Raw genomic sequence first — 12,136 nt, 5'->3', positions numbered from 1 at the left:
TTTGAAGAGGAGGTATAGCTTTTGCAAAAAGAAATGTAACCAGGAGACAAAGCCTCAGGAGACAGTGTAGTGCAGTGGTTAGGTATCTGGACTTTAGAATCAGAAAGTTCTGTGTTTAGACTCTGCCCTACCACAACCTAGGTGGGTGCCCTTGGGCAAATTAACTTCTCTAGGCTTCATTTTTCTAATCAGGACAATAGGGATAGCATAGTACCTATCTATTAATATAATTGTTCCTATCCACCTATGTTGTGAAGAATAAATTAGGTACTGTGAATAAAGCACTTTGCACAAAGCCTGGTGCATGGAATGTTCAATAAACATTAAACTCTTAATGTTGCTAAGTAATGTTTGGAGCTAAAGGTCAGTGCTTAGGGGGTAGAATTGAGGGATGAAAATGTGAATATTCAGAAAATGGGAATATGCAAACATTTTGTATATTTGCTGGTACAGAAAGAATATAATAGAAAAAAATAATTCATTTGAACACAGAAGCTCTGGTCAAAGCAGAGGATCAAAGAATGTTTTTAGCAGCTATCTAGGGTCAATTAGGACTCCCAATTCAGAAGACACATTCAAACCCTTATCTTCGAGGTAGCCCACTTTCTATTCTCCCACGGTGTTTGTGTGTTCACTTGTGCAGATGCTTGGACAAGCAGATAAAGAGTTTAATGCAATTTCCAAAGGGGCTACCCATCACTGTCTTTCCAGCTGCACTGTCTTCACCAAGGGATCATCCAAGCACCATCAGATTAATGTGGAGAGAAGAATAATGGACCATAAATATTTGAGGACTACTCAGCAGAAGTACAAGAAATTATCTATTACCCATTGTGCAGCCAAACCTAAGTAAAAGTTAGTTATGGAATTTGAGATAATGTTGAATTTCACTGTAATATCAAAGAATATAATTTGTAGTCTAGTTACTTGTGACATATAAATACACAAAATCTCCAAAAGGAGAAAATAAACAATAAATTTTCAGGACCTAGCAGGTCACCAAGTACAAAGTAAGCCACTGATTTAGGTTGGTGATAGATGGTACCTCCCTATTTGCGACATGTACTCATCAAAAATTTCTCAGGAAGAAAAAAGGTTTGCAATTGGAAGATGTCATTAATTGCACATTTCATCTTGTTATTTAGAAATAGACATTTCAATGCCTAAAATGAAATGTCCATATAAAATACATTTATAAAGCACTTCATTTACAAGTTACTGTACATCTATATATCACTCTGAACTTCTCCATCACCCAGGGAAAACTACAAGAGCATTTTTAACTTCACTTTACAGATGAAGTCAAACCTAAAGAAATGTAGTGATTTTGACTGTAGACCATGGGATTTGGAAAGCATGGGGTCAAGACTAGAACCCAGGTTCTCCAACTAGTATCCCTTCTTCATCATATATTCTTCTATTATGGAGTCATTATTCTAGGTGCAGCTGAGGTCAAGGCTGAGTATTAGTACAACTGTCCCCACAGAGCAGCTGGGGACACCAATCCAAGCCAAGTAACACACTGGGCCACGTTCAGGAGCATAAGTGCACAGGCACAGTGGCGGCCAGTCAGGTGCACTGGCTCCAAGGATCGCTGTTGAAGGGGGCTGTGGAATACGAGCCCTGAGGAACCCTAAATGACACACTAAGGAGTGTGGGATTTATTCTGTAGGTAATTAAGAGCCGTCAAAGGGGTTTTTAACGAGGGAGTGACGTAATTAAAAATGTTCCAAGTCTGGCCGGGTTGGAGCCTGGATTTCAGGGAGGAGAAGTGCTGCAGGGGGTGTGCAGGTAGGACAACGAATGGGAACAGCTCCCTGGGACTGTCTTCTATGATAGCTCAGGGCCAGCCTTGTCTTGCATTCTTCTAGAATGTGGACACTAACTCCTCCACTGGCCTGTGAAGTCTTTGCAGGAGCTCGTGTTTTATTTACCCTCATGTTCCCAGGCTGCACGGTATTGTGAGTAATACTCTGCAAAAACTGCCTGCAGGACTTCCCCTCCCCCATAGTCCAATATAACATCAACAGGGACAAAGCTAATGCATCACTCTGCGGCCAAATACCACTTCTCTTCCCATTTTTCTCTCCTGATAAATATGACACTTCCATCCCTCGGGTTTTCCAAAATCTGGCTTTCATTTTAAATACCGACCTCTCCCTCATCTCCAGTTCCCACCCCCTTTGTTTTTTGGCCCTACTCCGCTGGCAGGATCTCAGTTCCCCAACCGGGGATTGAACCTGGGCCCACGGCAGTGAAAGCGCCGAGTCCTAACCACTGGACGGACCGCCAGGGAGTTCCCCCCCAATCCCCTTTCAATGCCTCCCTTAGCATCCCTCATGTCTGTTCCCTTCACTAATTACGGTTTGATCAGAAACTCCTAACTACATCCCTGTCTGCAAATGTACCCCTTTTGAATTTGTCCTCAACACTCCTACCAGAGGCATCATTATAAAACGAAAAGATGCCTGTGGCACTGCTTCAAACCCCTGGCTGGTCCGCCATTGCCTAGAAGAGTACCCCGGACCACTACCTGGAGTCCAAACTCTTCATCATCACAAACACGCAAACCCTCTGTGATCTGACCTGTCATCTCCAGTCACCCACGCTGCAATCACATGACCCACCTCGGCACTCAGGAGCAAGCCTTCTCCCACATGCCGCACCTTAGTGCCCTCCCCCAAGCCCACCCACACCCATTACCTGCCTGGAGATCTCTGGGTTCATCCCATGTTTACCATCTCCTCTTCTGAGGAAGCTTAACTCATACAGTCACCAACACTCACCAGGCCCTCAAGGCAGAAGTCATATCCTTCCTTTCATGAAAGCACTTCTATCCACTGCTTACCTCTGCAAGAGTTCTTATCGTACTGTATTAAAGGCATTTATTTTCATGCTACTTTAGGGCAGGGATGCTGCCTAATTCCTTTCTCCTTCCTGTTAGTACTGAACAGGTACTCTTTAAACATTTATACATATTAGTGCATACGTATTTTTCAAAACTAAATGATTGAATGAACAAATGGATAAATGTTGACAGATTCTTTTCTTCTCTATCCTCAATGGCATGAATTCAGTAACACCTACCTATAGAATCTGACAGCAGACATTTTAGAGATATAGAAACACATACTTATATATTAAGGAGTGAGTGTGTGTGTGTGTGTGTGTGTGTGTTCTCGTATTTCAGAATCAATTTCATTATGATATGGTTACACTTTACACATAAAAAGCATCTTAGCATTTAACTTTGGATGTGAATATATATGTAGTAAGATTTAGAGCCTATCATTAAAATGTAAATCTCCACATTGCTTTAAATGAATTAGAAAAAACTTTCCTTTTATTGGTTTTATTTCTCTTCCTTAGATCAAAACTTTAGCCTCTACATCTTGAGAGCACAAGTTAGAGACGTCTTTGGTGAATGGGTTAACGTATAGCCATTGGCTTACCAATGGACCAAATGCCCAGTCTACCAAGATAGACTGTATTTGGTGGGGCTATTGGACAACTAAGGCTGATTAAGCCCATCACAGTAACTTTCAATGTTTTATTTTTTTTCCCCTTAAAGCTTCAAATCGGATATTTGTGAAGTTACCTGGAAATATTCTTAATAAAATACAACTGTACTGTTTTGAATAGTACAATGCCTGACACAAAGGACACTCTTGATAAATACTTGTTACTGTCAAATAACTCCTTCCTGCTTGATTATATAATCCCTGAGAGCAGGAAGCGTGCTATTAACAGTGCAGCCCATCCAGCCAACCGCTCTGCTCAGTGTTCGTTGAGTAAGTGTGTGCTCATGGGCATTTGAAATTGGGCAAGACAGACACATTCTTCAAATGGTATTTGTGTTGGTTCCATTACCTTAAGAATCGAGTTCATTGGTCTCTGTAGGTACCAGTCATTATTAAACTGAGCACTCTACTTGACCATTACAGGTACAAATCAAGTCCACACGCACAAATGCTAGCTTCCATCTGGCACGAGAGAACTAAATGTGAAATCTGAGGTATTGTCTAAGGAGAAGTCAGCCTCAAAATCAGGGAATAGAAACAGTGATCCCTAAATGTTGTTTCTTCATCTGCAACGGTGTAAGTCACAAATAAGTAAAGTGAAGAGTATTATCACTGTTAACTGTTTCAGATCACCATCTGCAGAAAGAACACAACAGAATGGAAATTGCTTCTATAAAGTATTCAATACAATTTAAACATCTCACGATATGCAATGGGGCTCTCCAAGATGTGCCAGATGCTATTAAATACAGCATGCTCTATGGGAAAATCATGCAAAGTACATTCACCAATTGAATTCTACCGCAGGGCATAAAGGGCCGAATACATAAATGAACCCCCATTACTTTGGTCTTTGGGCATTTTTCCTTGTAGCTTTCAGATATAGAACATGAAAAATAAAAATAAGAACAAACATAACGCCTTTATTTTTCAGTCAACATATGTTTTCAAACCATCCCACAGTTATAGCACAAAATAAACCATAGCGTGTACCCATCTCACGTTTAACAAGAATGAGATTTGCTATTCACATTTATATTGGTTTTGCTTAGTATAGCAGCCTTGGGAATTGTTTACTGAAGAAGCCACAATGAGAAAGATGCACAGTAGCTAAAAATAATTATAGGCACCCATTCATTTGTTAAAACCATTTTAAAAGTTAACAGATGCTGATTAAATTCAGGGAAGTTCTTTGATCTGAATGTGGCAATTAACGTTTGTAAAACTTTTTCTATTTTAAGGAGACTTTTCACTTTTTCCATATTATCCTTTTTAAAAAAGGAACTTACCTACAAGATCCTTCAAGGTAGGGTTAGGTAAGGCAAGTATCATTTAACAGACAAATTGTGAACAGGAGGAAACTAAGGTTCCCGGAGGTTGAGTGATTTACCCAAGGACCAAGAACCTCACACGCAAGGGCTCTGCGTATACCTTTCCACCACACCCTGTATATTTTCAAACTCCCCCGGGCCTCTTCCAGAGCTGCCCAGGGAAGGAGGCAGTGGCTGGACTGGATCCACCCCCACCCCCCAGGTCCCCAGGCTCTGAGTATATCTCTTTTATGTATCATTCACTTGAAAACAAAATCTTTCACTTAAAAAAAAAGTTACTTTTTTTAAGCTTAAAAGCCTAGTCACTAAACCCAGCTGCTATGAAAGCAACCTTAGTGTTAAGAATACAGAGTAGAAAATCCACGTGCTGAAACTGCAAGGCTGGGGAGGTAAAATCCAAAATATAGCATCCTGAGAAGAGTTCAGCCGTGAGAGCAGAAGCCTAAACATTGCACCACAATCAGGGGTCATGGTCATTGTCTGTTTTTTTTTTTTTTTTTTTTTTTTTTTAGCAGAACAGAGAATAACATTTGTTTTATTGGAGGTTAACAGAAACATGTGACCTGACCTACGTGGACAAGAACAAAGGATTCCGACACCAAGAAGTTTGCAACAACTAACCATGTCCCTCCCTCACCTTGCCTTTAAAAGTGCTTTGCTGAAACCCTTCAGGGAGTTTGGGGTTTTTTGGGCATAAGTCACCCATCTCCGTGCATGGCCCGAAACTCCATCATTTCGGTTTGTCTGGCCTCACTGTGCATCGGGCACAGGAACTTGCGTTCAGTAACAATACCAAGGGGACCACTGTCATGAAGGGGGGTCACTGCTGGCTCCTCCGGCCACGGAGACCCTGGTCACACCAAGGTGGCCTCTATGTGTGCTTCACTCAGAGAACCCCTAAATCAAGTCACCAACGTGCCCTCTGCAGCACCCACCCTTCACCCTCACCATTTTTAAGAACTGACGTCTTTGTTTATAAATATTCCCAGGCTGAGGCATGCAAGGGGGGCCAGTGAGTACCTGGAGGGTAGGTCAGGGGGGTGGTGAGTTTGTCCAGGTGGGATACAAGGAAAGTCTGAGGGAAGGGGAAGAATTACAGAGGTTTGTTGCCTGACTGACACAGATTAATGGAGGTCCTGCTCCCTGAATGACGAATTCAGGAGAAACAGGCAGTAAGAGGAGGAAGGTTAGAGATGTACTAAATTTGAGTCTTATCCTCAGGACCCACTTCCATAGACTCCTCTCAACAGGAGTCTATTCTTCCAGCCTGGCGTATAGTCAACCCATCAACTCCAACTCACATGAAAATGATTTGCTCAATCGCCTGTCCATCAAATAGAATTGGTTTGCTTTAAGCGGGGTTAGACATAACTCACAAAGCTGCTGGCATCTTTTTGTAGAAGAAGATGGGAGATTATTTTTCAAAGCTGTAAACATCTGTACTTAACACCTGGCCTGGCTAAGGCTCCCGCTTACAGACATGTAGGGTTGAGCTAAAAGGGTCTTAAAAATGGAGCAAAAAAAAAAAAAAAAAAAAAAAAATGGAGCAGCCGTTTGGTGACATCAAACCCAGAAGAATTTTCCAGAGAGCCCACTCTGTGACAAGTGTGTATTTTATTCGTACACCCTAAATCATCTTTCTTGTGGATGAGAAACTGGCATACAGGTTGTTAGAAGGAGAAGAAATATAGAGCATGAGGTAGAGTGATGGTAGCAGAAGAAACATGTTGAGATAGTATTTACAGGGGTGAATAGATGTAGAAACATCAGTGCTAATGTTGAGTGTAGAACCAAGTGGAGCCATTAACAAAGATAATGATATCAGGCTGGTAATATTGTTGGGGGGGAAATAGTCCTGAGGGGACCCATTGCGGTTGTTAACAGGCATCAACATTGTACAGTTGAGGCAGTAGTGGCATTAGAAGGGGAAAAAGGGTACAGGAGTAGTCACACGCTAGGAGTGAGTTTCAAAGCCTGGGAGGAGAGGAGATAACCTGGAAAACCTGGAGATGAGTAGAAAAGATGATCAAGATGGTTAGGAACTTGGACTCTCTGGAGTTAGAATGCCTGAGTTTGAATTACAGCTCTGCAATTTACTAGCCCTGTAATCTTATCTCGGTCAATCATTTAACCTCTCTGTCCTGCAATAGCCTCATCTGGAAAATTAGAATAATAGTAGCTGCTAAAACATAGAGTTGTGATAATCATTAGTTACGTTAATATAGAGAAAGCACTGGGAAGGATTTTGGAGGATACTTAGTGCTCAAGAAAATAATATAAGTGTTAATAATAATGGCAGTAGTCATAATATAACATAAATGGATGTTTACATTTGAGGAAGAAGAGAAAAGAAAAAAAGAGTAAAAGAAGAAGAAGAACGAGAAATCAAAAGGGGGAGAACCTGCAAAATGAGTTGTCATGGAAACAAGGAGCTGAGAGGATTTCAAGCCCGAGAAGTTCATGAACGATGTTAAATGCCAGGGCAAGGTCAAGGGAAATTATACCTGAGAAAAGATCCTAGATTTGGGAGGTTGAAGGTCATCGATAACCTTCAAGAAAGAAGTTTCAACAGAACATTGGAAACAGTGCCAATGTTGAAGGGATAGAGAGAGGAGTATAGGATAAGAAACAAGAAGTGCTGACTACTCACTCAAGAATTTTAAAGGTAAAAAGAAGGGGAGTTCCTGATGGGGATGGCAGAGTATAGGGAAGATTTGTTTTAACATTGGAAAATATTAATATATCAAAAGACAGAGAAGAGACCCATGGCAAGAGAGAGGATGAGGAAACAAGTTAGAAGTATAGAAACTGATGACGCTAGACGTGAGAGGAGGTAGAAGAGAATTCAGCCCACAGCACACGCAGAGGAGCATGGGAGGGCAAAGGGCAGTTTCTTACCTTGACCCAGGGAAGGAGAAGGAAAGGAGAGGGGAATATACAGACAAATGTTGAAGTGGAGAGGAGGGACGTTGAGGGTACTGAATTTAAGTGGAGACACTCTTCACAGTAAAGTTGAATCAAGGCCATTTTCCATGGACGCTTGAGGAACACTGGGTTGAGAGTTTGAGAAAAATAGAGTTTAATTAAAGGAAAAAAAACCCACTCCTGGTTTCTGTATGATATATCCAATAAATACACAGGAGATCAATCAACACATTTTTGTGTGTTCACAACTCTTCAGCAACTCTTGGTTGCATAGAAACAGAAAGTAGAGTCGAAGGCTGGTGAGTGAGGCATGGCTGAAGGTCCAGAGAACAGGTGCACCAGGACACGAGAGAGGACGCGGCTGAGACACCGAACCAGGATGCGTAGGACAACTGTGAGCCCGGAGAGCCTGCAGGGGACAGCAGAGCAGAGGCAGCACGGGATTGAAGGTTATATTAAGAATAAAATATACAAAAGCAAGATTTGTGGGATGAATGATTAGGAGGATGGCTCTGGCTGGGAAGAGAGGTGGGGACAGGACCACACAGCTTGAGACCGTAGGACTTGAACTACCCGTTGGTGATGGTCACTCAGCCGGGTGATGAGTCAAAGAGTAGTAGATGCCAAGGAGCTCTCGGGGATGCCCTGTTTCCTCCAAGAGGAAAAATCCAGAACCCTTTTCCTATTTGTGATTTTTTTTTTCTCCAGTTTCAGTCCGGGAACCAAAATGCGAAAGTAAAGGGCAGGTGCATAGAAGACAATCCCAATATTTTGTCATTTTCCTTATTATTACTATTATTGTTGTTGTTGTTATCCCTTTACTGTCATTTTAAAGGCAACTTTTGGAATGAAGAGAGAGAAGCTCATGGTCTCTGAGCCCATCTTAAACTGGAACCACACATTTTGATTTTTACTGTAGAGTCAGATCAGTCGTGCTGGCCAGGTTACTCCCACCAACAAAAATAACTCTTGCCCAGGACTTTCTGAAATAACAGAGTCCAAAAACACTCTTTTCCTGCACCTGCCAAACTTGTGTGCTTCCATGGCTTTGAAAATACTTGTGCTTCAGCTTCAATACTCTTCCTACTCTTGTCTACTCAGGAAATTCTAACTTACCCCTCAAGTCTCATTTTAAGAATTACTTGTTCTGTGACGTTCCCCTTGATTCTCCCAGATAGCAAGTACCACAGGGACCGTGTTTTATAAATAGTTCCCGATATGTGTCCTGTTGACCTAAAATAGACTGCCAGATATTTTTCTAGCAAAGATGGGTTTATTCGAGATCAGCAGGGAATTGCAATTCGGGATCTGCAACCATGGTGAGTCATGTGTAAGTCCCTGCGTGGCAAGGGAGAAGGTTTTTACAGAGAGGAAAAGGAAGCTGGGAGGGCTGGAGTAACCAAAGAGTCCGTGGCCTTTCAATGACCCAGTCCTTGACGGGAAAGAAGAGGTGTCTTTCTTCTTCCTGTTGGGCTCTGCTAGTGTCGCAGGGTGTGACAGCGCCCCCTTCTGGTCTCCCAAACTTTACTTAATTGAGGTTTCTGTTTCTTAATTTTTTACAGTCCCTTCTATTGATAAGCCTATTTCTCTCCCTGCATACCATCTACCATGAAAGTCAAGCCAATAAAGCTTGGTTCCTCTAGTCAGTATGAACATATGACAAAGGGGATGTCCTTCCAGGGAGAAGAGAAAATGGAACTCCTGACTTTTCCAGCCCAGAAGAGAGTAGAAAGAAAAAAAAAAAAAAAAAAAAAAAAAACCTGCCCCAGTTTGGGATTCAATTAACTAGCAAGTTATGCATTTGTATCTCTATTTGGATGAAGGCATAGATACATAGATAAAATATACAAGGCAGGTACAAATGAGTCTCTGCCACCCAATAAGTTATTTCACCAGGTTTTCTATTCAGCCTTGCTCCATAATAGGGAACAATAAGAAACACTGCTAATTGGTCTTTAAAATTAAATTATTTTTTGCAACTGCTTATGGAAATGCTAAGACGGATTTTGACCAAACTCTGCTTAAAGGAATCTTATAAAATAGGGCAGGGATCTCTGCAGGAATTGGAGCTGGAATTAAAAGGAAAGGAGGAAGGACAGACTCACAGGAGTCAGACCGCCTGTGGATTCCTCAGCGTCGCTCCCTCCTCCTGTAGCCTGCCCTGTGTTGCAGAGCTAGAAGTCTCACAGCTACCACTCCAGAGTCTCTGCCTGCGGGGCTGCTTGTCAGACCCTACCCAGGAGGGGTGCTCACACGTGACTGGAAGAGGAGGAGAAACAGTCACGTGGAGTGTTCCTCTGGCGGGGGGTTGGGAGGGGGCAAGTGAGGGCTTTGGCAGCCACGGGATTTTTTTGGCAAAGCATCTGTTCTGGAGGCAGCTGCCTCTGATAGTTTTCGGGAGACCCCACTACCTCCTGTCTTTCTAAAGACTAAGTATACCCCTGTATTAAATCCCTTCCTTCTTGAATACCTGGAGTTGTTTTATATCTTTGACCATCATGATGCTATGAGAACGTAATCAACAGTACACGTTACTATACTATGCAAGAGAGGACACACTTTTAGGAAGCGCTGCCGCAGGATCACCTTTTACAAACCTGCCCCTCCCCTCCACATGGAACCCATAAGCAAGGCCTGCCTCGCCTCACAAGTTAGCTCGTATATCCACCTCCTGAGCCCCGTAACGATCACTCCAGGGTGGCCCTCTCTGCACCATGCTCTCCAGTGAGCGGGCAGTTCCCAGTCCCCATCATCCAGCTCAAGGCCAAAGTTCTCCGTCACCTCCTGTACTGCTCTCATCCTCAAAGTCTTCCATGGCTACTTCCTTCCACCTCAGAGCTGAAATCGTCTTGTGGTCCAGTCTCTCCAAAGCCTAGCCACACCTACCTCCTCTGCACCTCTGCCCGAGTCATCATACTCCAGTCCGAGTGGTCTCCCACTCCATCGTCAACACACCATGTACATTCACGCCGGTTCCTCCCTTCTTGTTTGCCCCTCCCCAGAATGCCCTCGCCTATCTGTCCAAACCCGCCACATCTCTCAGAGAGAGCTCAGGCCTCAGCTCCCCCATGAAGCCTTCTCCAACCACACATTATTTCATTAATGCCTTGCTCCCCTGAACTGAAATCCTGAAGCACAGCGGAGACTGCCTGCCAAGTCCAGCCCAAGTCGCTGACCCGCAGACTTCTGAGCTGCACACGGGGCTGTTGTTTTAAGCTGCTACATCCTGGGATGGTTTCTCCACAAACGCTAACGGAGAGACCCTGCTCCCTCTCTTGCCTGCCGGCAACATCCTCTCCACAGGGCAACCAGCGATCTTTTTAAACTGAAAATCAGAGCACACCTCTGCCCCCACTGGCTTCCCCTACATCATCAGCCCACCACTCCCACTCCAGTCACACCGGCCTTTTGCCGCTCCTCGAACAAGCCCTGCGTCTTCCCACCTCAAGACACTTGCATTTGCAGTTCCCTCCATCTGAAAAGCTCTTTTCTTAGAACCACCCCTGATTCCCTCCCTCACTGCAAGTCGGTTCTCTACTCAAACGTCACCACCTCCAAGAAGCCTTCTCAGATTACTCCCTCTCAAGTACCCTCTCCCACAATCTCTGCCCCCTTTCCCTGCTTTATTTTCCTTTGTGTGGCGCTCATGTTACATATGCACTTGTTCGTTGGTTTCTTTTCCATCGCTCTAAACTGAGAGCGATGGAAAAGGGGCTCTCAAAAGGCCCTTCTGAGAGCAAGGGCCCCAGTGCCGCACTGTCCTTGAATCGGTAGTGCTGAAAACCATGCCAAATGCACGGCAGTGGAGCTGAGGATTTCAATCTGAAGACACAAATGATTTGATTTCAACCCCTCAGGGATGTTTGCAATATACCAAATCTGGTGTTTTAGAACTCCAGTTAGGCCTGTACGATTAGAAAAGTTTTCTGTATCTAAAAGCATGTTGCTGATAATGAATGAATGAAATCAAATTTACAAGTCATTTTTCTTTTATACAGCATTGTAGTCACTTTGATATGACACTGACATAGTTCTTCCTATGTCGTTTCCTTTTTATAAGACAATTTGCATAATTTAAGGACAGCTCCATAACATTTGCACAATTGAAGGCAATGCCAGAAAATGTATTTCCAGAGTGAGTCTTACGATTTGCAGTGCTCACCAGCTTTATGTAATTGTGATGTGTCTCGTGGTGAAGGTGTGAGAGGGGACGTGCACACCACACACAGCCCACTCTGGGAAGAGGAATTGGAGTGGACTGCCCAGACACGGAACAGTGCACTGGCTGTCCCCTGCACTGCCATCAGCAATGCTCAGGAAACGCACAGAACTAAAGGTAGCCCAGCCTTTTCTAGCTAT

The sequence above is a fragment of the Balaenoptera ricei genome, chromosome 12, assembly GCF_028023285.1.
Source record: "Balaenoptera ricei isolate mBalRic1 chromosome 12, mBalRic1.hap2, whole genome shotgun sequence".
Lineage (NCBI taxonomy): Eukaryota > Metazoa > Chordata > Mammalia > Artiodactyla > Balaenopteridae > Balaenoptera > Balaenoptera ricei.
Note: the sequence above shows the minus strand (reverse complement) of the source record.